The sequence below is a fragment of the Schistocerca serialis genome, chromosome 6 (genome assembly GCF_023864345.2).
Source record: "Schistocerca serialis cubense isolate TAMUIC-IGC-003099 chromosome 6, iqSchSeri2.2, whole genome shotgun sequence".
NCBI classification, from domain to species: domain Eukaryota; kingdom Metazoa; phylum Arthropoda; class Insecta; order Orthoptera; family Acrididae; genus Schistocerca; species Schistocerca serialis.
The window spans coordinates 592,571,789-592,598,444 of record NC_064643.1 but is presented as its reverse complement, the minus strand read 5'-3'; positions in this window follow the sequence as shown (position 1 = coordinate 592,598,444).

Sequence of the window (26,656 nt, the reverse complement as noted above, 5' to 3'; positions counted from 1 at the left end):
CTTGGTCATCCTCAACGATTTTTACCCGCGACACTTCCCTCAAAGACTAAATTGGTAATCCTGTGATGCGTCAGAATGTATCCCTTCTTCTAGTCAGGCAGCGCCAGAAATTTCCCTTTTCCCCAGTTCTATTTAGTACCTTCCCATTATTTACCTGATCTATCCAAATGGTTCATATGGCTCTGAGCACTATGCGACTCAACTTCTGAGGTCATCAGCCGCCTAGAACTTAGAACTAATTAAACCTAACTAAGGACAACACAAACATCCATGACCGAGGCCGGATTCGAACCTGCGACCGGAGCGGTCGCTCGGTTCCAGACTGTAGCGCCTAGAACCGCACGGCCACTACGGCCGGCCTGATCTATCCATCTACTCTTCAGCAAGAATGCTGAAGCAATAACGCTGAGGATTATAGGGGAAAAGAACACGAAAAAGAAGTATGGAAAGTTAAAATTCTTGGGGAAGAAATTGAAACATTGAGATTTACCGATGACGCGGCAGTCAGAGACGATAAAGGACTTTGAAGAATAATTGATGAGAATCTGTAGTGTCTTGAAAAGAGGTTTTAAGATCAACGTTAGCTACAGCAAAACAAGGGTAATCAAATGTAATCGAATGAAATCAAGCGACGCTGAGAGAATGAGATTAGGAAAACAGACAATGAAATTGGTATACGAGTTTCTTATTTAGGCAGACAAATAAGTGAGATGGGCGAAGTAGAGAGGATAAGAAATGCGGAATGATAACAGCAAGGAAAGGATTTGTGAAAACGGGGGATTTTTTACATCGACTACAGAAGTAATTGAAACTATTTGCCTGAAGCGTGGCCTTGTATGCGTGCCAAACGTTGACAGTTAAGATATCACACAAGAAGAGGGTACAAACTTTTGAAAAGTGGTACCAGAGAAGAAGTTTCAAGATACCTAGGTGTATCGCATAATTACTGCGGAAATAGTGAATCGAATTGGGGAGAAAAGACATTTATGTTACATTTTGACTAACAGAAGGGATCAGTTGACAAGAGACGTCCTGAGATACCAAGAAATTGTCAGTTCAGTAACAGAGGAAGGCATGGAAGTAATAATAGCGGGGGGAGACGAAGGCTTGATTACAGTAGGCAAGTACATATGGATGTGTGTTGCGGTAGTTACACAGAGTTGAATGCGCACAGGGTGGACTAACGTGGAATTATGTATCAAACCAGTCTTCAAATGGTAGACTACAACAGAAAAATGGTCCTAGTAAATCAACCCAACGAATAGCTGAATACTAAACTTCCTGGAAGATTAAAACTGTGTGCCGCACTGAGACTCGAACTCGAGACCGCTGCCTTTCGTGGCAAGTGCTTTACTGACTGAGCTACCCAAGCACGACGCACAACCCGTCCTCATAGCTTCACTTTCGCCAATAATCTCATCTCCTACCTGCCGACAGCACTTGCCCACGAAAGGTAAAGGCCCGATTTCTAGCGTCGGTCTGTTACACAGGTTTAATCTGCCAGAATGTTTCATATAAGCGCACACTCCGCTGCAGAGTGACAAACTGATTGTAGCTGAATACTACACACACGAATCTTGTGAGATGCCATGAACGTAAAATTAAAGAGTGTCGAGTCCCTAAGGTGGCTTACCAGCAGTCGTGCTTCCCGCGAACCACTGGTGAGTGGAAGAGCGAAAGTGGAAGAACCAACAGTGGGGAACAAAGTACCCTCTGGCACACTCACATTGGAAACTCCCCGTAGCACACCCCATACCCCCTACCTCTCCCCCCCCCCCCCCCCCCGGCCCCCTGAGATTGCGTGGTAAGACGACATAGGGGATCGCATGTCAAAAACTGAACACAGATCAAGCATTAAAACAAGTTAAAGGTGTACAGAACTGTCAAAAAAGAAGCAAAGTAGAAAGACTTAACAGTCGAAGCTCATGATGTGCAGCATCGAGCGAGTTTCAGAAGGTGTGGTTGTGTGGTCACGGTGTTGGCCGGCGAAGAGGCAGATCCGTATCCAATCTCCCTCGTGTCCCCCTCCCCCTTTTTTTCACAAAATTATGAACTGTTCGCCTGGTCATTGACGTGTTTGTTCGCAGTATACAAATATACGTCTGTGTCGTGGTGTAACATCCGTTTTAAACAGCGAGGTATAAGAATGGGACCTCCAGATGTACGCACCACCTGTTTGTTCTACACAAGTACCACATGTTATGGCTCTTGCATTCGATTTTGGAAGTTTTGACTCTTGAATTCCTTTGTTATAACAGCTCACTCCAGTTTATTTGTTGTTTTCATTTCTGTGCGAAGTCTACGCGGCACCTCGCCTGCTCTCACTATTCATCACATTTACTTGCGACGCTAATACACTCCTGGAAATGGAAAAAAGAACACATTGACACCGGTGTGTCAGACCCACCATACTTGCTCTGGACACTGCGTGAGGGCTGTACAAGCAATGATCACACGCACGGCACAGCGGACACACCAGGAACCGCGGTGTTGGCCGTCGAATGGCGCTAGCTGCGCAGCATTTGTGCACCGCCACCGTCGGTGTCAGCCAGTTTGCCGTGGCATACGGAGCTCCATCGCAGTCTTTAACACTGGTAGCATGCCGCGACAGCGTGGACGTGAACCGTATGTGCAGTTGACGGACTTTGAGCGAGGGCGTATAGTGGGCATGCGGGAGGCCGGGTGGACGTACCGCCGAATTGCTCAACACGTGGGCCGTGAGGTCTCCACAGTACATCGATGTTGTCGCCAGTGGTCGGCGGAAGGTGCACGTGCCCGTCGACCTGGGACCGGACCGCAGCGACGCACGGATGCAGGCCAAGACCGTAGGATCCTACGCAGTGCCGTAGGGGACCGCACCGCCACTTCCCAGCAAATTAGGGACACTGTTGCTCCTGGGGTATCGGGGAGGACCATTCGCAACCGTCTCCATGAAGCTGGGCTACGGTCCCGCACACCGTTAGGCCGTCTTCCGCTCACGCCCCAACATCGTGCAGCCCGCCTCCAGTGGTGTCGCGACAGGCGTGAATGGAGGGACGAATGGAGACGTGTCGTCTTCAGCGATGAGAGTCGCTTCTGCCTTGGTGCCAATGATGGTCGTATGCGTGTTTGGCGCCGTGCAGGTGAGCGCCACAATCAGGACTGCATACGATCGAGGCACACAGGGCCAACACCCGGCTTCATGGTGTGGGGAGCGATCTCCTACAATGGCCGTACACCACTGGTGATCGTCGAGGGGACACTCAATAGTGCACGGTACATCAAAACCGTCATCGAACCCATCGTTCTACCATTCCTAGACCGGCAAGGGAACTTGCTGTTCCTACAGGACAATGCACGTCCTCATGTATCCCGTGTCACCCAACGTGCTCTAGAAGGTGTAAGTCAACTACCTTGGCCAGCAAGATCTCCGGATCTGTCCCCCATTGAGCATGTTTGGGACTGGATGAAGCGTCGTCTCACGCGGTCTGCACGTCCAGCACGAACGCTGGTCCAACTTAGGCGCCAGGTGGAAATGGCATGGCAAGCCGTTCCACAGGACTACATCCAGCATCTCTACGATCGTCTCCATGGGAGAATAGCAGCCTGCATTGCTGCGAAAGGTGGATATACACTGTACTAGTGCCGACATTGTGCATGCTCTGTTGCCTGTGTCTATGTGCCTGTGGTTCTGTCAGTGTGATCATGTGATGTATCTGACCCCAGGAATGTGTCAATAAAGTTTCCCTTTCCTGCGACAATGAATTCACGGTGTTCTTATTTCAATTTCCAGGAGTGTATATCCTTAGCACATGACTCACGTTCCATAATCAATGTCTCGTATGACAGTTGTCAAGACTACTGAAGGAAAGCAGACACGTCAGCGACAGAACAGAAAGTTTGTAGAAATGTGAAAAAAGAAATGGGACGCGCGGAAGATTTTAACCCAGATCTCCCGCTTTGCTGTCCAACACCGTGATCACACAAGCACGACGCAGTAGTTCTTGCAGTTCTTTCGATATTGCGCATCCTGAGCTTGGACCGTTCACTATTTCTATTTTGCTTCTTTTTTCACAGTTCAGTACACCTTCTTCCTGTTTTCGTGCCTGATCCGTGTTGAGTTTTTGACAGACTATTCACTGGGCCATTTTACCACTAAATCTGAAGGAGGTGCGATAGAGAATTTCTCTTCTCAGTATGAGGGGACTTGCGGTGTGTAGATGTCGATGATCCGTGGGTGCGGAAAAAAACAGCAGGACGTACACAAATTTAAAGCGTAGTATAATGCGACGGGAGAGATGGATAACCTGTGAGGCTACGTTATCAACACGACGGTTATTTTGGATAGATTATCTTGTATACAGCTCACAATTTTCAGATAGAAAGGGGGTTATGTCACATTTCAGACGCATGGAGAATTACAACAGAAAAACAATGGTGTCTTGTATTTGAGAATACCTTTATTTATTCTCGAGCTATGACTGTTGTTTCAAACATAAACGCGACGTGAAAACTCATTGCACAGTGGCTTTGCACAACTGCACATACTACCACAGCACGCCTCACTTCTCAGCCCAAATTCCCATTCGCGCTTCAGCCCATTTGGTATTCCCCTTGAACATAAACATCACTGCAGAGGCTCCCCAACTGCAGTGGAATAGCACCACAGCATGGAACGAAACGGAGGATCCTGCCTGAAACCCAGACACAGGTGCGTTAATCAGATGGAACTATATGGTTCCAGAGACCTTCTCAAGTCTCAAACGTCTGTGATGTATATAGTGATGAGTCAAAACCGCAACGCTGAATGCCTCGTAGTGGCGTTGCAGGCAAGTGACGCGATAACAAAAGTATGTAAGCGGAGCAGACACGGAGGGAGATCGCCCTAGCGAAGATACAGGCTAAAAATGGAGAAATACTTTGAGATAAGCGACTTTATTATTACGCAGAGCCTGAGAAGAAGTATGTCGAAAATGGCGAAGCTGGTCGAATGTTCACGTGCAATTGTCGTCAGAATCCACGGAATGAGGTAGGACAGTGAAACTTCCACTAAGTGCTAAATTTTCGTAAGTCCACGACTCTTCAGAGAAAGTGGAGTTCGGAGGCTTGTCTGTTCTGTAAAGTTGGATAGATGGTGATCTGTGGCATATCTGCCGAAAGAGCACAATGCTGGTACTGGCACAAGTGTTTCGGATCACACCGTTCATCGCACATTTTTGAACATGCAGCTCTGCAGCAGATCACGCCTACATGTTCACATGTTGTCCCAATGGTGTCATCAATTACGATTTCAGTGGGCACGGGACTATCGGGATTCAACCGTCGGTCAATGGAAACGTGTCGGCTCTTCGGGTGAATCACATTTTTGCTACACTAGGTCGACGGTCGTCTCCACAAACACAGTCATAGAGGAGAACGACGGCTCGAAACCTGCAGCGCGCCACGGATCCAGGCTGGTTGGAGCAGTATTGTGCTGTGGGAAACGTTCTCCTACGCTTGCATGGGACCTGTGGTGCTAATCGAACACACGCTGATAACTACGAACCACCTGCATCCCTCCATGCTTGACGTCTTCCCCGACGGCGATGTTATCTTTCAGCAGTATAACTGTCCTTTTCTCGGAGCCAGAACCATCCTACACTGGTTTGAGAAGCACTATAGCGAACTTACGTTAATTTTTCGGCGCCCAATTCGTCCGATGTAAATACTGTGGCAAATCAGCGGCCCGTTATTTACGCGAATTACATGAACTGTGCGTAAACATCTAATGCCACATACCTCCTCAAACCTACCAACAAACTGTCGCATCCCTGATACGCAGAATCAGCGATGTATTTTGTTCCAGAGGCGGACAAACAAGCTCTTAAGAAGGTGTTCATAATGATTTGGCTCATCATTGTACATGCAGAGTGAGCCGACAAATGAAACATTTTACCAAGGCCGGAACACGTATTAATTCAAGTCTGTATATCCTTCGCACTTCCGCTTCTAACCACCCCTGTAAGAAATATTTCATGTACTTTCTTATACCATTTTAAAATCATGGCATTCACTTTCTATGTTCCGCAGTCTTTTTCTGAAGATACGAACATTACTCAGGACAATTACGGTTTACATGCTTTGCACTTCCGCTTCTAACTACCCCTGTAAGAAATATTTTATGTGTTTTCTTACACCATTTTAAAATCATGGCATTCACTTTCTATGTTCTGCAGTCTTTTCTTGAAGTTACAAAAATTACTCAGGACAATTATGGTTTTTCCAAATATGAAAATATGTTCAAGGTACATCATGGTAATGTACAGAGGAACAAATATTTGGCTGAAATTTAGATGTATTACAATTGAGAAAAATCTTGGCAATACTGTATTTCATAATCTATAAGTTACGTTATTACTCTGTTGCACACCAATAATCAGAAAGTGGAATCAAAGTAACCGCACGCAATATCGAAAACAGCAGTTGCAGGTTAATTTAATTTTGAAATAGAAGCAGTAGGAAACACAGATTTCTGTTTTCAAAACAGGTAAAACCGTTAAGACATTTAAAAAAACTCAGTTCATTTGCAAGTACCAGGCGTTGCATGGAAAAGATCTTCTCTTTCAAAGCACAAGACGACTAAATGAGTATGGCTTAACTGTCCACTTGTTATATATGTAATTCTATAAATTTACAGCATTTACAAATGATGGGCAAAACACAATCTCAGGTCTTTAAAACATAAATAAATTTAAAACCGGAAACGCATGGAAACCGCTTGTGGCGCTCGCTATTGCGCATTCCTCAGTGTGATTCTAAAATCATTTACTGGACTGAAGTACCGACCAAAACACGGCGTATGTTCCTAGGTACACAATCCTGTACGTACAACACTCTCCGCAACAAGTGTGATATACGTAAGTCGACAATGAATAAATGATGCTATCTGTTTGACACATTACATTATCCCATTTTTATTTGAAGATTAGAATTTGTCGCTTCCAAGACGGCCGCGTTCTTGGTAGCACAGTCTCTCATTTACCCCCCTCCCCCCCCCCCCCCTCCACCTCTTCCATCTTACACTACTTGACATGGAACTTTGTTCACATTTTTTTGATTTATGAGACAGACCTCCTTGTAAATAGGCACAGGGGTTGGACAAAAGTACGGAAATATGAAAAGCACAACTCATTATTATGCTTAAAATGGTGTAGGAATCCCCTTGGCGTTCAAAACAGCTTCCAGTCATGTCGGAACGGATCAATAGTGTGTGTTTGTCAAAGAAATCTGATGCAATTATTCTTGCAAAATAGTACCATGTGTAGGTAACGATTATAGAGATGGAAAGCGACCACTCATCCTTCTGTCCAAAGTAGTCGACAAAGGCTCAACAATATTGAGAGTTGTTGACTGTGGTGGCCAGTGGAGAAGGGGCAGTTCATCCCCGGACACACGAATCCAGTCCTGGACGATGCGAGCATTGTGTAGAGGGGCCCTCTCGTATTGGAACACAGCGTCACCACTGGGAAACAAACATTGTATCCTGAAATGGACCTGATCAGCCAAAATGATCACATGATCCTTGTCTGTAATGCTATCTCGCAGAGTAGTCATGGGACCCATGGAATACCACGACAAGGTTGCCCAAATCACCAACGAATGTCCACCATGTTCCGCTCTGGGGTCCTAAAATCGGTTAGACGCTGTAAATAGAGTGAAACAAAACTCTTCCGAACAAACGACGTTCTTCCATTGCTCCATTGCTTTGTAGCTTGGGCAACACGTTCTCCAATTACGGGCATTTGGATCACCGATGAGTGGTTGTAGAATCCCAGCTCGCCCTTCAATTCCCTGCTTATGGAGCTCCTTTGGTGTTGGTTTGACGCTGACAGGTTCGCAAGTGCAACGTTCAGTTCTGTAGCAATCTTCTTCAATGACCGTTCGTTACTATCACTCAACACACTTTCTTCCGCAGTATGACATAGAGGATCATGCTCCTTTGTACCCTGTATGCGGTACGCAGGTTGTTTCCATAGGAGCGTACAAAAATTTAATGGGACACAGAAGATGCTCTACTGAACAATTTGAGGTGAGGAACCTGGGGTCGGAGAAGTCAGCTTAAGGAACTAGTACGAATAAAATCACATTAATGTGTATTTTCTTATTTACATTAGTTAACTGCTAATACTAACACTGACGGAGTATTAATTCCGTAAATATTAGCAGGTCCAGTTTAGTATAATCTATTCACCTATTCGGACGATCTCCTCACAAATGATCAGGGTAGTGAGTATTATATTCAGATTTTTTATGTTTTCTATGCAATACTTACTGACATGTCCCGCACACGCGAGAATCATCTCTTTTTTTGGCCTATGGAACGAAAACTGAATCTAATCCAATCTAATGAACGTACCATTCGTACTGTATCTTACAAAATATGCTGAAACTGACGGCCATGGACCTTAATGCCAGCATGATATCGGCGAAAAAGATTCTGATGCACCCTGACAAATATCACTGGTGTGTTTCGAATCACATCACAGGCAGCTACAATTGAGGCAACTAATTCCAAGCCGGCCGCTGTGGCCGAGTGGTTCTAGGCACTTAAGTCCAGAGCTGCGCTGCTGCTAATGTCCTGTCTCGGGCACGGATGTGTGTGATGTCCTTAGGTTAGTTAGGTTTAAGTAGTTCTAAGTCTATGGGACTGATGACCTCAAATGGTAACTACCATAGTGCTTAGAGCCATTTGAACCATTTTTGAACTAATTCCATCTCCGTATCCACTGGGGCCTCACACACAAGTGACTTCAGATATCCCCATAGGAAATTATCACGGAGATTCAGGTCACGTGACCTAGGCGTCCGTGGAACAGGACCTCTCCTTCCTAACCAGCAACCAGGAAAAGCTGTACCGCTAGTGGTCTGCTGTATTGCACTGTACGTCCCTGACTAGCACTGAGTGACGAATGGGTCTGTCGTTGATTCATAGCAAGTCCTATCATGGGACAACTTAAATACAAAACAACAGAGACCCTTATGGACGAGTGAAGTAAAAAAGAAAAAAAAAAAACCTGCATCATGACTTCCTAGTAATCATGCTCGCCCTTCTTGTTTCCTTGCAAGAAATAAAGAATGTGCATGTAAAGAAACAGCATTGCACTTGTAAACTTGTAGGCATGTTACTTGTAAATAAGTTAGAAAACGGTAATGCTACACAAAGAGGTAGACAAGTTAATTTCCATATCTCCTTAATCTGGCTTCTCCGCCACAGTTTCTCTACTTCAACTTCTTCAATGGAGCATTCTCTTACCTTGTTACATTTTTGCACTCTCTCACGAAAACACCCTATAGAGGTCGATAGCGAGCACTCATGCTTGTCTCCAAAGTAGACCACAAAGGCTCAATAATCTTGAGAGTTGTTGACTATCGTGGTCAGTGGAGATGGAACAGTTCATCCCCGGACTCACAAAACCGATCCTGGACGACGCGAGCCTTGGGACAAGAGACCTCTCGTCGTGGAACACAGTATCACCACTCGGGAATAAACATTGCATCATGGGATCGACTTGATCGGCCATAATGGTCACATAATCCTTGTGTGTAATGCCATCATCCTGAGTAGCCATGGGGTCCATGGAACACCACCACGTGGCTGCCCAAATCATCAACGAATCCTCACCAAGTTTCAGTCTTGCGATGTAAACTCGGCCAGGAGCTGTAAATAGTGTGAAACAAGACTCTTGCGATCAAATTACGTTCTTCCATTGCTCCACGTTGAGGGTTTGTAGCTCTGGCACCACGTTTTCCCATTGCGGGCATTTGCTTCGGGCATTTTCTTCACCAATCAGTGGTGGTAGAATTCCAGCTCGCCCACTAATTTCCTTGGTGTTGTTTTGATGCTGACAGAGTTCGCAAGTGTGACGTTCGGTTCTGCAGTGAGTTCTGCAGTTGTCGTTCCCTTATTTTTCGTCGCAGTCTTCTTCAATGACTGTCCGTTACTATCACTCAACACAAACTTTCTCGCGCGTTGTGACTCAGCGGATGATGTTTCCTCTTACCCAGTGTACGGTATAGACATCAATATGGTGTCTCTTGAAACACGACATTCTTCGATTCCCTTGGTTATACAAGCACCTACCGTACAAGCTTCTAAAATTTGCCCAAGTTTAAATTTACTTCCAGCTACACTGGACACTGTTCTGAACACGGATGACCACTGCGACGTATTGAGGACATTGTACAGGCGACATCCCTGCTCAAATACAACAGAACAGCCTGCAGGCTTGGCTAGCACCTGTGTTTATATTCAAGTAGGCATCTGTCACGATGTTCTCACAGTTTTGCTCAACTCCTGTAGATGCAGACGAAATTTCAGCACATCAGAACACGGCGCAGAGGTTGCTACCTACAACGCTAGCGAGGCACTGGTCTCCTCTGCTGTACTGTAGTGTAGTGAGGTGTAGTATAAGTGTAGTGCAGGCGCGCGCACGCACCCGTGGGCCGGGAAGTAGGCAGGAGACAGGCCGGCTGCTCGGCGGATCCGGACCCACAGTCAAATTTAATGAGTCCGCTGCGAGTAATCCGCTTACTGCCGGCCAATTTAATCAGGAGCAAAAATTATCAGCCTCCTCGGCTCGGCTCCGCTCCACCCACTTACCGGGTACAGCCTGCGCTCGCTCCGCCCGCAGCTACTCTTCGCTCTTTTCATTTTGTTGTTCTCTTTATTCGTTCTTTTTGTATCAAATCAAAATCGCAAATCTGTTTACTGTGACGATCCTGACTGCGACACACAAAACTCGGCCGCCTGTAGGGCGATAAGGTATACGACAGATCAGAGAGCGCTGCGGGATACACCCAAACAAATTAAACCATTTCGCTCCATTCTGGAGCTGGACTATATTCGGAAAAGAGTTCCACTGAATTTGAAAGGACTTGGCATTTAATCCCCTGACATCATACATCAAAGGCCCTTCAACACGAAGTTCCCTGCACATTCGTAAATTGTGGAATATCGTGTCCATGGTCACAGACACCGTCAATAGTTTGTGTCCATATGACTCTTAAACTGTACAAAATGAGCAGAAAAATTATGGTTTTAATGACATGTTTACGATGACAACATTTAGGATAAAAATGGGGGAGACAGCGATATAGGATCATTAGTCGGTAATGGCGTTTTCAAGAAAATCATCCCACAGCTGTCTTCAGTAGTTTAAGGAAATCAAAGAAAACAATGCAAGTCTGCAACTACAACTCCGAAGTCCCTATTTGACACATCTATTGAGAAATATCATTGTGTTAAAGTGAAAAAAGTAAAGCAACCAGAAGAGGATGAGGAAACGAATGAAACCTCATGGGTTGAGACAGTACGTCATGTCATTTCAGTGACTACAAAATACAGTCAAATTCACAAGGAGCTTGGCAGTATGAGCCAACTTGCCAGTATGATGTTCCCAAGCCTGTATCTTGAACACAATCACTGACTCGGTTGTCAAGGATGTCATAAACCGGTTGTATCATCACCTGAGGTAAGCTGATCCACAACTGTTGTAACTATGTGAATATATGAATATATTCGTTCTTCTGACAGAAGTTCCTGAATTCAAACTGAGCTTTTGTCTTGGAAAGGAGAACGACAGTTACGAAGAGCCGGGAGTGTTGAGTATACCTGGGATCTATACCTACATCACCATACATTTGGTTTTAAAAAAGTCGATCCGACCACCGGTGACCTCTCCTTGTGAGATGAAGTCTGAGCAAGTACCACACATGTTTTGTTGGGGACAAACTTGGGTATCTTGCTGGCCCCAGAAGTACTTCAACACTACGCAGATGCTTCGTAGAGACACATGACATGTGTAGACGGGAATTGTCTTGCTGTTGTAACTGGTCCTTGACATCGTGGATGATGGCACTGGGACTCACAAGGAGCTCACTAGCGGTGGGATCAATTTTTTGACAGTTGCATAGATTAAGATCCTAGGTATCACACACTGCAGCTATTCACCCTTGTGAACACTTATGTGCGAGTAATTGAGGGAAGAAAAGTTCGGAATTTTGTATAAGATGCAGTAGCATTGAATAAGTTGCCCCAAATAGTCTGCTTGCGTGGTGTAATGGAAAAGATGGTAGCTTCATATGCTGTAGGTTGTGGATTTGAATCTTGCCTGGTGCAGTAATTTTTTATTTTTTAATCTTTATTAAAATGACTTTGATAATTCAACTAATTGATTTAAATGTAATTTTTTACTCCCATTCATTTCTCAGATCATTTTAATCATAATATCAACTTCTTCATTTGCTTCGGTTTTTCTTCCTATCATTCCTTTTCGGTTGAAATCTTTGATTAGGAGTTTTTAATTGATTTCATGTATTAATTTCAATTTAGTTACTTTTCTTTTGTCACCCTGTTTCTTCGCCCATACTATCGCATTCATTATATATATTTCCCATTTTGTCTGAACTTCTTTATGCTTATAAACCTTTCTTTCATTTAAATTTTCATCTCTCTTATTATGTCCATAGTGTAATAGGTATTTAGGTTATGTTTTAAAGGTTTCTTTCATTTGGTCTTTTGTTTTTCAACTGATTGATCGGAATTTTCAAATAATTGAATATTATAATAGAAAAATATGATGAAATTCATATTCACAAGAATTTTGATTGGAAAAAGTATAACAGGGAGAAAAAAGTAAACAAATGGAAAAAGTTCATACAGTGATTAAAATAATGTAACAAAACAGAAAAAAATACATTTAAACCAATTAACTAAATAACAACAATGAACAAAACCATTTCTATAAAGATTTAAAAATTAAAAAAATAGTGTACCTGACGAGATTCGGTCTCACAACTTCATGCATGTCAAGCTATTTTCCTCTCTATTACTCCACGCAACCAGGTTTTGTAACTTGATATTTTTAACGTTACTGGGAATCACAATTAATTACAATTGCTTTTTTCGTCAATTACTCGCAAATCCGGGCCCACGAGGATGAATGGCTGCAGATCTTATTTCCTTTCAACAAACCTGTAAATCCTTAACTGTTTCTTTAACACTATTTGCTTTTCTGACAGAAGTGCCTGCATTCCAACTGAATTTTTATCTTGGAAAGGAAAACGAAAATTACACAGAGCCGTGAGTGTTGAATATACTTGGGACCTTAACCTACATCACCGCACATTTGCTTTAAAAAAGTCGATCCGACCACTGGGGACCTCACTTTGTTAGCTGAAGTCTGAGCAAGTCCCACACATGTTCTATCAGGGGCAAACCTGGGTATCTTGTTGGCCCCAGGAACACCTCAATCCCACACAGAGAGTTCAGGGACACGTGCCAAGCGTGGACGAGAATTGTCCTTCTGAAAAATGGCACCACGATTCTGTCGCTTGAAAGTTAACACATGAGGACACACGACGTCCGTGACGTACGGTTGTGAAATATGAGTGCCCTCAGTAGCTACCAGCCGTGACCTGAAGGCATATCCAATGGCTTCCACATCATGGCATAAACAGTAACACCACTCTGCTTCTCAAAAGTGTAGATGATTGGAACATCTCCCCTCGTCGCTCCATAATCGCCGACGATGGTCACCCGGGGTAGTTCTGAACAGTGATTCATCGTTGAACACACTGCGATGCCATTCATCAGCGGTCTATTCTGTCGGTCACGGCAACACTACACACGCAGTCGTTTGTTTTGTGGTGTTAACGGCAATCTATTCATAGGACTTTTTAGTCCCTAGTCCGGCTGGTGACAGCCTCCGACCAACGGTGAGAGATGACACAGTAAGATGCACGGAGTCCATTACTTTCTCCCGGATGACAATCACAGACTTGAAGGCTCTACGATGTGCCTGTTGCAAAATATGGCAGTCATCCCTTGCGGTCAGACAGGGTGGACTGGAATCTTGATGAATATGCCTGGCCTGAAGTTCCCTTGCTTTCCAAAATCGACCATTGACACATCCGAACGTTTTACAAATGTTGATACGGCACGGTTTGAGCAGCTGGCCTAACGGAGAGTCATAATGAGGCCTGTTCCAAACTCTCTCAGTTGCTGATAACGTTTTCTCACACGAGCTCATTGCTTCTTCGGGCCCTTCCCAGTCGTTCCTCAACATCGGAGGCTGCACACGCCGCTCATACGTACAACAACACTACACGTGAACAACATTAATGCACTTTGGTGTTCGTTCCACTTGCCACAAAAGTTCTGTATCTCTTACCATTTAATATCCACCGATTGTATGTAGGTGTACGAAATTTCATTGACATATGAACTTGTTTGCTGCGTGTTTCACCTTTTTTGTCAGGCAGTGTAACGATTACGTATTTTCCAGATCTTATTTCCTTTCAACAAACCTGTAAATCCTTAACTGTTTCTTTAACACTATTTGTTTTTATGTCAGTAGTTCCTGAATAGAAAGTGAATTTTTGTCTTGGAAAGGAGACCTAAAATTATACAGGGCCGCGAGTGTTGAGTATAGAGGAAACGAAACAAATATTATGCTCGATGTTCCATTATTTTGTTTATATTGCAAAAAAATTGTTCAAATTGCTCTGAGCACTATGGGACTTAACATCTGAGGTCATCAGTCCCCTAGAAATTAGAACTACTTAAACGTAACCAACCTAAGGACATCACACACATCCATGCCCGAGGCAGGATTCGAACCTGCGACGGTAGTGGTCGGACGGTTCCAGACTGCAGCGCCTAGAATCGCTCGACCACACCGGCCGGTGTTTATGTTGCATATCAAAATGATAGTGCACGGGCTGACAAACAACTGAACAATGGCAATTAAATGAAAGTGACATTCCACACTTTAATCGAATCACATTGAAACATTAATTACTAGAACTTACCGTATATTCATCACAGGATTATTTTAATACCAGAAGCAACGTTTATACACGGAATGAAAATGAGTGACATGCATCAGCGAAATGTTTTGATATTTTTATTTAATGATAAAAATCAGTGGCCTTCAATTACGTGTATCATGTAGATAAGAATAATAATAAGAGAAAAAAATTAGAAAATAGAAATATCAGGGAAACTCCCAAGCGAAAAAGACCGGAAAGAAGACAGAAAGACGGAAAGCAGTGAATATATGAATTGTTTTTGGAAATAAGAAAGAATTTTCCTCATGGGGGAATTAACGCTGATAATAATAATAATGTACACTCCTGGAAATGGAAAAAAGAACACATTGACACCGGTGTGTCAGACCCACCATACTTGCTCCGGACACTGCGAGAGGGCTGTACAAGCAATGATCACACGCACGGCACAGCGGACACACCAGGAACCGCGGTGTTGGCCGTCGAATGGCGCTAGCTGCGCAGCATTTGTGCACCGCCGCCGTCAGTGTCAGCCAGTTTGCCGTGGCATACGGAGCTCCATCACAGTCTTTAACACTGGTAGCATGCCGCGACAGCGTGGACGTGAACCGTATGTGCAGTTGACGGACTTTGAGCGAGGGCGTATAGTGGGCATGCGGGAGGCCGGGTGGACGTACCGCCGAATTGCTCAACACGTCGGGCGTGAGGTCTCCACAGTACATCGATGTTGTCGCCAGTGGTCGGCGGAAGGTGCACGTGCCCGTCGACCTGGGACCGGACCGCAGCGACGCACAGATGCACGCCAAGACCGTAGGATCCTACGCAGTGCCGTAGGGGACCGCACCGCCACTTCCCAGCAAATTAGGGACACTGTTGCTCCTGGGGTATCGGCGAGGACCATTCGCAACCGTCTCCATGAAGCTGGGCTACGGTCCCGCACACCGTTAGGCCGTCTTCCGCTCACGCCCCAACATCGTGCAGCCCGCCTCCAGTGGTGTCGCGACAGGCGTGAATGGAGGGACGAATGGAGACGTGTCGTCTTCAGCGATGAGAGTCGCTTCTACCTTGGTGCCAATGATGGTCGTATGCGTGTTTGGCGCCGTGCAGGTGATCGCCACAATCAGGACTGCATACGACCGAGGCACACAGGGCCAACACCCGGCATCATGGTGTGGGGAGCGATCTCCTACACTGGCCGTACACCACTGGTGATCGTCGAGGGGACACTGAATAGTGCACGGTACATCCAAACCGTCATCGAACCCATCGTTCTACCATTCCTAGACCGGCAAGGGAACTTGCTGTTCCAACAGGACAATGCACGACCGCGTGTATCCCGTGCCACCCAACGTGCTCTAGAAGGTGTAAGTCAACTACCCTGGCCAGCAAGATCTCCGGATCTGTCCCCCATTGAGCATGTTTGGGACTGGATGAAGCGTCGTCTCACGCGGTCTGCACGTCCAGCACGAACGCTGGTCCAACTGAGGCGCCAGGTGGAAATGGCATGGCAAGCCGTTCCACAGGACTACATCCAGCATCTCTACGATCGTCTCCATGAGAGAACAGCAGCCTGCATTGCTGCGAAAGGTGGATATACACTGTACTAGTGCCGACATTGTGCATGCTCTGTTGCCTGTGTCTATGTGCCTGTGGTTCTGTCAGTGTGATCATGTGATTTATCTGACCCCAGGAATGTGTCAATAAAGTTTCCCCTTCCTGGGACAATGAATTCACGGTGTTCTTATTTCAATTTCCAGGAGTGTAGTAATAGTGAGTGATACAAAATCTAGTTACAGGTGTACAAGAATGGCATTTTCTGAGATAGCGAGCTCTGAATGAGAGAAATTATGGTACTCTGGACCATCTAATGGATTAGGCTATGGGGAAGATCTCGGAAAGAAGGGTGCTTCTTCTTAGTGAAGTAAGAAGTGTCTCAAGTAGGAAGGAAGAAATCAGCAGGTATGTCATTAGCTATTTCTGAAGGTGTAGCTGTTATCCAGTTGACCAACATGTAGGAGGAGGCTTTTGTAGAATCGGTTTCCGTCTACCGTAAACAACATGGAGAAAGCAGCGAAATGATACAGTGGGACGAAAATATTTCGCTGTGATGGGATCAAGCGTTTCTGCCACGTTGATCAGAAAGTCGATGAGATATGTGAGGTACTATATACGTTAATAAGACGACAGAGGAGACAGACTGCACAGAAATCTCAGTGCTCGTCTGCTCGCAGTTAGCACAGCTGCAATGAGATGGTGAAGTCTGAGCAAAAAGTCGAATGTCACAGGTAAATCTTGGGCAGGTGTTCATACGGCTGCTTCGGAGCTGTGTCGGAGCACAGACATCTGCTCTTCATTTTGCACACTAACATCACGATCTTCACTTCCACAGGTATCTAAAGACCAACCAAATATTCGCGGACACACATTAAAAACGAACTGAGAAGCGTGTGCCCTAGCCTCAGCTAATTAGTTGCCCGGTAGCGCTGCCTGCCACTAATGACCCCGTCTCGCAGGACGCCTTTCCTCGCGAAACGTGTCTCTCCGCTGCACGCAGCAGCCATCGCGGCGCAGTTCCCAGTTCCTTGCAGACCTGCTCTTTTCGCCAGTCTCCGCCCGCGGAGCAAATATATATATATATAAGCTGTCGCGTATGATAAACATTTCAACAGTTTTAAAAGCTTCCTTCCTTTTACCTTACCAGGCGAGCATTTTTTCCCCTTTCGTCGTTTTTCCTTTTTCTGAAGTGGCGCAGCCAGACGGCGCGTCGGCAAGGAGCGCCTGGCGGGCGCGCACACGGCCATGATTTATTCAGCCGGCCCTACATTAAAACTTGCCAGAGGACTGCCCCGCGCGAACCACCCTCCGCCGGCCAGCCGGTGTTGGTGCGCGCCCGCACATAATAAATGAAGGAGCCCCGCACGGCGATGGCGATAGCTAAACTTTACCAATCCACATGATGGGAGCCCCTGAGCGCTGCGACTGCCCCGCATTGCCGAGCACTTGGCGGTGCGCCGCCGGGTTAGCAGTTAGCGGTGCGGGAGAATTTCGGCGCAAGGCCTGTTCCTCAGTCGAAGACTTGAATATCCTGGTAATACATTCGAGATTCACACATTACTTTATGACTCCGAAGACCAGTATCAGTTGCAAAGCGATTTAGAAAAGATTGCTGTATGGTGTGGCAGGTGGCAGATGACGCTAAATAACGAAAAGTGTGAGGTGATCCACATGAGTTCCAAAAGAAATCCGTTGGGATTCGATTACTCGATAAGTAGTACAATTTTCAAGGCTGTCAATTCAACTAAGTACATGGGTGTTAAAATTACGAACAACTTCAGTTGGAAAGACCACATAGATAATATTGTGGGGAAGGCGAGCCAAAGGTTGCGTTTCATTGGCAGGACACTTATAAGATGCAACAAGTCCACTAAAGACACAGCTTACACTACACTCGTTCGTCCTCCGTTAGAATATTGCTGCGCGGTGTGGGATCCTTACCAGGTGGGATTGACGGAGGACATCGAAAGGGTGCAAAAAAGGGCAGTTCGTTTTGTATTATCACGTAGTAGGGGAGAGAGTGTAGCAGATATGATACGCAATTGGGATGGAAGTCATTACATCAAAGACGTTTTTCGTCGCGGCAAGATCTGTTTACGAAATTTCAGTCACCAACTTTCTCTTCCGAATGCGAAAATATTTTGTTGAGCCCAACCTACATAGGTAGGAATGATCATAAAAATAAAATAAGAGAAATCAGAGCTAGAAAAGAAAGGTTTAGGTGTTCGTTTTTCCCGCGAGCTGTTCGGGAGTGGAATGGTAGAGAGATAGTATGATTGTGGTTCGATGGACCCTCTGCCAAGCACTTAAATGTGAATTGCAGAGTAGTCATGTAGATGTAGATGTAGACTCGTCCGAAATTGCGCAGAATCATCGAACAGTGCACAAATGTGAGGGGCAATCAGTAGGCTCTACGTGTTACCTCGAAAGAAAATAGAGTTATTAGAAACTGAAATAGTACACAGTACCGAAACCGGGCATCTTTCGATCATCATGGTTACTTTCACCACCCACACACCAAATTTTTAAGGTTTTCTATTGGCTTCCAGTTGGCTGTTTAGTATATACTGTCTGGTGCTAAACTTCCATCCGTATAAGCTAGATGGCACCACGTAGTGCCGATTATCTTGCGCAGCAGTTGGCGAACATGCTGCAATTTACGATAATAGCGGAAAAAGTTATTTAAAAACTAGTTGTGCAAAATACGCGGACATCATTTAACTGAAAATCTATCGGGTTCTCAAAACAGACCATTCATTAATTTTCTGTTCACATACATCTCTGCCAGTACGTTACAATTTCTCAGGTAATGTGCATGATCTCTCTGTTCTGGGGTTACTCTGATCACCGCTCATGGTTGCATTAGTATTACAGATACGTACTTCATTAAAAAGTGTTGATGCAGATGATAGTGTGGAACTAAGAAACACTAACATTAATCGTCGGTATATAGACGAAGTCTCATTTATAATTGGTAGTGTGACTACAACTAAGAAAAACAAATGTCAGTCATATATTGCTCAAATTGCAAGCTTTTGTGGTTCAGGAAGTGATTCGGATATAACATATGATGTTAAATGTCTCTGGAAACGAGGAGTGAAGTTGTTTGTTCACAAGTGACAGATATTGACTCAATAAATGAAGACCTGAAAATCTTATTTCTAACCCACTGGGTGTTTTGAAACCCGGATTTACGTTTAAGATGAATTAAATTGAAAGTATTAAGGTTAACTAAATTTTCGAACTATATGAGTGGTACTCCATGCTAGAACCTTTCATTATACTCATAACACTGATTATGATTCGCGGTGTTTGATTTATGTATCATAATAGGTTTGTTCTTTTACAAGGCATAATAAAACAAGTACAAAAAATTTAGATCAATTATTTAACCTAGCTGATCAAAGTTTCATTGTCTTCTTGAAATACTGTCCACTAATAGAATGATAATTGACAGCTGTTGTGGAATTATAGGCCCGGTTGATGTATTCCCAGATCCAACCTAACTTTTACCACCTGCAACTTTTTTCATTACTTCCTCTGCATTTTAGAAAATGTATTGTACTAATCAGTATGTAATACTTCCATTCAAACCCCTATTTTCACCAACATAAATATCACAGAATTTGAAAAAATAGTTACGATACTCACCTTGAATCTGAAACTTGGTCAAAGCGTATCCAGTTTGCGGTATTAATATTCCACAACAGTGTTTACTTCATATTTTGATGAGAACTGGCTTTCTACATTCTAAGCCATCATGAGTTAACTTAAATCTTAACAGAAAGTCCACATTAATCGTACAACAGCGAGAGCTTCCAACTGTACAGGCAATATTGCTACCAAAGATATGTGACATTTGAAGGTTGTTCATCTATAGGAAAAACGCACAACTGCAACGCTTAACTGTCACATCGGTACGAAACAACAAATATGTTGTCATCAGCTGAATGTTTTAGTATCTGAAGATATGAATGTAAATCCCTAAACCCAATGAGTGACTGACACAAACAAATTGTATTACACAAGTTATGCAAACATTATTAAAAGTCTCAAAACTGTATACAAAGCGTCGTAAGCACGTGGAAATACACGCAGAGAAGGTATTCAAAGGAAAGTGTTGTATGTACGAACAATTTTCAGAAATTTTAATACATTTCATTATTTCTTTTTGTAAATGGTAGCAGTCACTTATTCTTGGCTGAAGTCTTTTCCTGAAATTACAAAAACTGTTTTCCAAATGTTAAGGAATGTTCCTAGGCACAACATGGTCGTGTACATAGGAGAAAACAGTCTGCAAAGTGTAGCAGTCGAGAAAAGCTTGTCAGTACTCTGGCGCTACTAGCTATGAGGCTGCAAATGTGGTTTCCTCTAAGTACACGCAGTGACGGTCGTGAATATTAGCTACATTTGAGATTTGAGTTGTTGAGTTAATATTAGTCAAGAACGCCTTTAAGACGACAAGGAAGCCATTGTCAACACCTTACTGAGTTTAAGCGAGATAGTGTACTGTGATCAACAAAAGCAAAACGAGGATAATGGACTGTATTCGAATTAATTCGGGTGATGCTGCGGGAATTAGATTAGGAAATGAGACACTTACAGTAGTAAAGGAGTTTTGCCATTTGGGGAGCAAAACAACTGATGATGGTCGAAGTAGAGAGGATATAAAATGTAGACTGGCAATGGCAAGGAAAGCGTTTCTGAAGAAGAGAAATTTGTTAACATCGAGTGTAGATTTAAGTGTCAGGAAGTCGTTTCTGAAAGTATTTCTATGGAGTGTAGCTATGTATGGAAGTGAAACGTTGACGATCAATAGTTTAGACAAGAAGAGAATAGAAGCTTTCGAAATGCGGTGCTACAGAAGAATGTTGTAGATTAGATGGGTATATCACATAACAAATTAGGAGGTATTGAATAGAAGAGAAATTTGTGGCGCATCTTGACTAGAAGAAGGGATCGGTTGGTAGGACATATTCTGAGGCATCAAGGGATCACCAATTTAGTATTGGAGGGCAGCGTGGAGAGTAAAAATCGTAGAGGAGGACCAAGAGATGAATACACTAAACAGATTCTGAAGGATGTATGTTGCATTGCAGTAAGTACTCGGAGAGGAAGAAGCTTGCACAGGATAGAGTGGCATGGAGAGCTGCATCAAACCAGTCTCTGAACTGAAGATCACAACAGCAATAGTGTACTATGGCTGCGAGAAGCTTGATATTCCTTCTGCGATACTGAAAAAAGACTTGTCAAAAAATATAGCCATTGTCAATTGTTGCTGGCCGCGCTGGTCATGACGACACACGGTCGCAAGAAGACCTGGCTCGGAGGGCCACGCCGCACTCACGAGAGGGAAGATCATCCTGTTCAGCGTATGGCGCTGATGCATTGTACTGCATCTGCAGCAGCAATCTCAACAGCAGTTGACACCACAGTGGCACAACGACCTATTACAAATCGATTACTTCAAGGACAGCTCCGAACCAGATGCCATGTAGCGCGTATTCCACTGACCCAAACCACCACCATTTGGACGTCAGTGGCGTCAAGCGAGAGCTTATTGGAGGGCAGGGTGGAGGTCTGTTGTGTTTTCTGATGAAATTCGATTCTGCCTCGGGGCCAGTGATGGTCGCCTGACGTCGGACCTACACCTGAAGTTACGGTCTTGAGTGCGATTTCATGTAACAGCAGAAGTACTCTCGTGGTCATCCAACGCACAGTGACTGCAAATTTGCACGTCAGTCTGGTGATTCGACCCGTTGTGCTGCCATTCTTGAAGAGCATTCAGAGGATTTCCCAACAGAATAACACCCAACCTGCTCGAGACAGTGTCGAATGGGACACCGTCGGACCACAACTCCAGCGTCATCCACGTCCCTGTAATGACCGATCCTGTACTGACCAAGTGCAACATAAATTGACATCCGGTACCAGGACAACACGTTTGCGTGATTGCATTCAACATTCTGGCGGCTACAACTGTTATTAACGTACCAGCTTTTCACATTTGCAATGACTTAGCTTGCGGTTGCATTACCCTGTGATCTTTCAGCCTCAGTCGTTTAAAAATGTTACCTACATTTCATTACCCTACGTCAATTAGTTTATGGTGTTACGATTTTTTTCCGTTAATGTATACTAAGCAAGTTATCCTACAATGTGTGGTGGACCGTCTGCTGGTACCATCATCATTTCACCCACACCTGCTCCACTTGCTAATGTTTCATGGGGAGGAATAACTTGTGATAAACTTCTTACACGCTCTACTTCCTCTTATTTCCTCGTCACTGTTATTTTGCAGATGTATGAGGCAGGAAGTAATATGTTGTCCACACTTTCTTGAAATGTATATTCTCGAAATTTCATCAAAAAATCTCTGCCTGGTGCTCGACGCTTCTCTTGTACTACATGCGCCTGGTGTCTGCTGAACATCTGGGTAGTGCAATAAGCGATCCCACGTCACAACATGCAGTTCTTTCGTGCATCTTCTCTGCCAGTTCTATTAATCCAGGCTAACGAGATTCTTCTACGGAGAAGCAATAGTTTAGAACTACTTGAACAAATGTTCTGTAAGCCACTTTTTCCATTGATTAATTACATTTCCTTAAGACTCTTGCGATAAATCTGACATCTGCTATTTCTACAACTAATTTTGTGTCCTCATCCTACTGTAAGTCGTTCCGGTCGGCTACTGCTGCATATTTTACCGCTGTTCCTGTTGCCAGTGATTTACCATCAATAACCTAATAGATCTGTAATGGAGCTCTTCGTGTATCCCTCAACAAAACGTTACTGTTTAATGTCTCGGTCATCTGCCAGTATCTGCACCACCTGTGGATCCTCTATATGTTTTGCTTCAATTCGCAACAGTTTTATGAGGTGGATCCTTTCCTGTAGCTAACAGTATAATGAGCCTATGGCCTCACGGATCTTTTCATTTAAATGATTTCGTACGGCCTTGAACTGTCATTTTTATTACACTGTGTACAACTGTATATTTTCGATCCAAGACCATTGTCAAGTCTCGAAAATAGAATAATTATATGTTTGGTGCTTCTATTTTAGATACTTGATAATGGTATAGCACCTAAATTGTATAACTGTACAACAAATAAATGAAAATGACAGCTGAAGGTGGTACGAAATGATTTAAACAATACATCGTAGCTGCTTGCCAAATCTCAGTGAAGATTTTTTCTATTTTTTGCAACAAAATATGATATAACTGTTAACACTGGCTTGGGATATTCTCGAAATTATGTTTACATATGTGGTCTTCATACTGTTAAGACTGTCATTTGGAGTTCTACATGATAGAAACTGACGAGTACAGTCACAAATCTCGTCAGACACTCAAGACTGAATCTAGGTATGGAGTGTTCAAGAACGAAGTGAAAATATTACCAAACGTTATTGTAACTATTGTTTGTCCTTTATTGTTCGCATCCGATGAGCTTAGTGGCAAATGTGCATATATAGTACTTTTCCCGTCCTCTGAAAGCATCGTATGGGGCGTGGCGGAGAGTACCTTATGCCACTACGTATCGCTTCCCTTCTTGTTCCACTCACAAACACCACAGTGACGGAAAAACGACTGAATCTAGATCTCCGTACCAATCCTAATTTCTCTTATCTTTCCTTCGTTATCCTTACATAATATGTACTTCAGTGTCAGCAGAATCGTTCTGCAGTCGGCTTCAAATGCCTGTCCTCTAATTTTTCTCAATATTGGTCCGTGAAAAGAAAATCATCTTCCCTCCATGGATTCCACTGGAGTTCCCAAAGCATTTCTGTAATACTCACGTGTTGATCGAACGTACCTAAATCTAGCAGCTCTCCTCTGAATTGGTTCGAAGTCTCTCTTCAGTCCGATCTCGTGGGGATCCCAAACACTAGAGCAGTTGTCGGTAATTGGTACTACAAGTGTTCTGCACGCCGTCTTTTCTATATATAACTTACACTTTCCTAGGATTCTCCCAATAAACCAAAGTTGGCCGTTCTCCTTCCAACTACTGATTTGACATGCTCTTTCCATTTCATCAGACTTTGTAACGTTACGCCTTCATATTTAGGCGACGTGTGTGTGTGGCTACTTATGCTGTATTCAAACACTACAGGGCTGTAGCAGTCCTAAAGAATGGGTCGCACTAGTGTTCTATAAGCTGGCACCTTTATGGATGAACGACACTTTCCTAAAATTTTCTCAATAATCCGAAGTCGACCATTTGCCTTTCCTACTATCGTCTTTACGTGCTTGTCCCATTTTATATCACTTTTCAACGTTACGCCCAGGTATTTAATGGACGGGGAGACTATATAAAGAAGGACACTAGTAACGCTATATAACGTTACGGGATTGATTTACCTCCTCGTCTACATTTCTTATTTCTCTACATTTGGAGCAAGGAACCAGTAATTACGCCAAATACGAATTTTGTCTTAGTCTTCTTGTACACTCCTACAGTCACTCAACGACCACATCTTCTCGTACATCGCAGTGTCATCAGCAAACAGCCGCAGATATCTGCTCTCCACGTCCGTTAGATCATTCCTGTGTACAGAGAAAAAGAGCAATCTTATTACACTTCCCTGGGGCACTCCTGACGATACCCTTATCTCTAATGAACTCTCACCGTCGAGGACAACGTGCTGGGTTCTGTTGGAAATGTCAGAAGCTCTTATATATTTGGTAACATATCCCATATGCTCGCTAACAGCCTGCAGTGCGGCAACGTGTCAAACGTTTTCCGGAAAACTAAGAATATGAAATCTACCTGTTGCCCTTTATCCAGGGTTCACAGTATATCATCTCAAAAAACGGCAACCTAAATTTCTCACGAGCTTTCTACCAGCTCACGTTATTAGGACCCTATACAAGGATATAACACAACCAGTACTTTGTGTTCTTGCCACACTATTGCTTCAGAATTTGTTTTCAAATTCGTTTCACACCACCATCCTCCTCCCCACCTGCCCCTCCCCCCCCCCCCCCCCCTCTGCTACGGCTCCTTCATTCCGCTTTCGTTGTTACTGTTGACGTAATCGATTTAACTGTCAGCTTCAGCGGCGTAAAAGAGAAAGTTTTGCAGCATGTGGCATGAGGAAATCGTGACACCTGAAAACAAATGCTACATAGCGCCTCCTTAAATGTAAACTCGTTAAGCATTATAGTTGCATGCTGAAAGTCATGTGATTAACATCGGTTTACTAGTAGAAAGTTGAAATTAAGTGAGCTAGTTCAATGAATTTCACCCACTCAAACACACTAAGTGTAGTAAAGCAACGAGAAGCGGTGGCTACATCTAATGATACTAACAATCGACTGTACAGGATTGTTTCTTAAATTAATAGAATGATTAATTCTATTGTTTTCACTCATTTTTGTTCAACCAGTTCCATTCGATTTCGTTCCGATGCAAACTCCTGTTAGTCCGTGTTACGTACAAGGCATTTTATGAGGTTCCACTATTGTGTGCAAAACTTTTGTTCTGTGTTTTTCGAAGAAATTAAAAGTCATATATGTATATCGTATATCTTACAAACTTATTAAAGCTATATGTACCTTTCACGGATACATCTAAACACGAGGAAGACTTCCTCAAAATTTAACAAGATTAGTCATATAACAACACATTTAACGACTTCTTCTCTATTGTTACTGAAGGAGAAGCGGAATATATGAGGCACGGAGGCGACTAAAACGCCACGAAACAGCATTCCCGGACATCGTTTCCATTCAGAACTAAACTTCCAGCCCGCCTCCTTTCTAGACGCTTTCTTCACTTTTGCATTCAGTACCTCTTTTTCGTACAGTCGATATGTTTTTATGCTGTTTTAAGCAGTTTTACTTTCGCTGTCCTCTGTATAGATTGTAAACAATATGGTTTATTAGCTGATATGTGAGTTTCCGTTGGTTTCCCGTTTCTCGAAGTCATCTTTCGTCATTCTTTTTAAATTCAGTTTCTGCCGCATAATTAGTTACGTATCAGAGCCGCGCAGAAGTATCGGAAACTTCATAATTTTAAAATAATTGTAGCGTGTCACGCGTATTTTTACGTTCTAAGATACCAGTGCCTACTTTTTCAATAACAGTTATTACATCAAGTAGAGTCATAAGCAGATTTACCAAAATCCTTATTAGCAAGTTCAAACATATGGTAGGTACGATAGGCAATTACATCTCTGTTGTTAAAACTTTCAAGTCCAGGTACACTTGACACTCCACTGCCACCTCTCACTATGGCAACAGTGAACCATCCATTTCCATGTGAGAATGTATCGTTAATATCCAAGC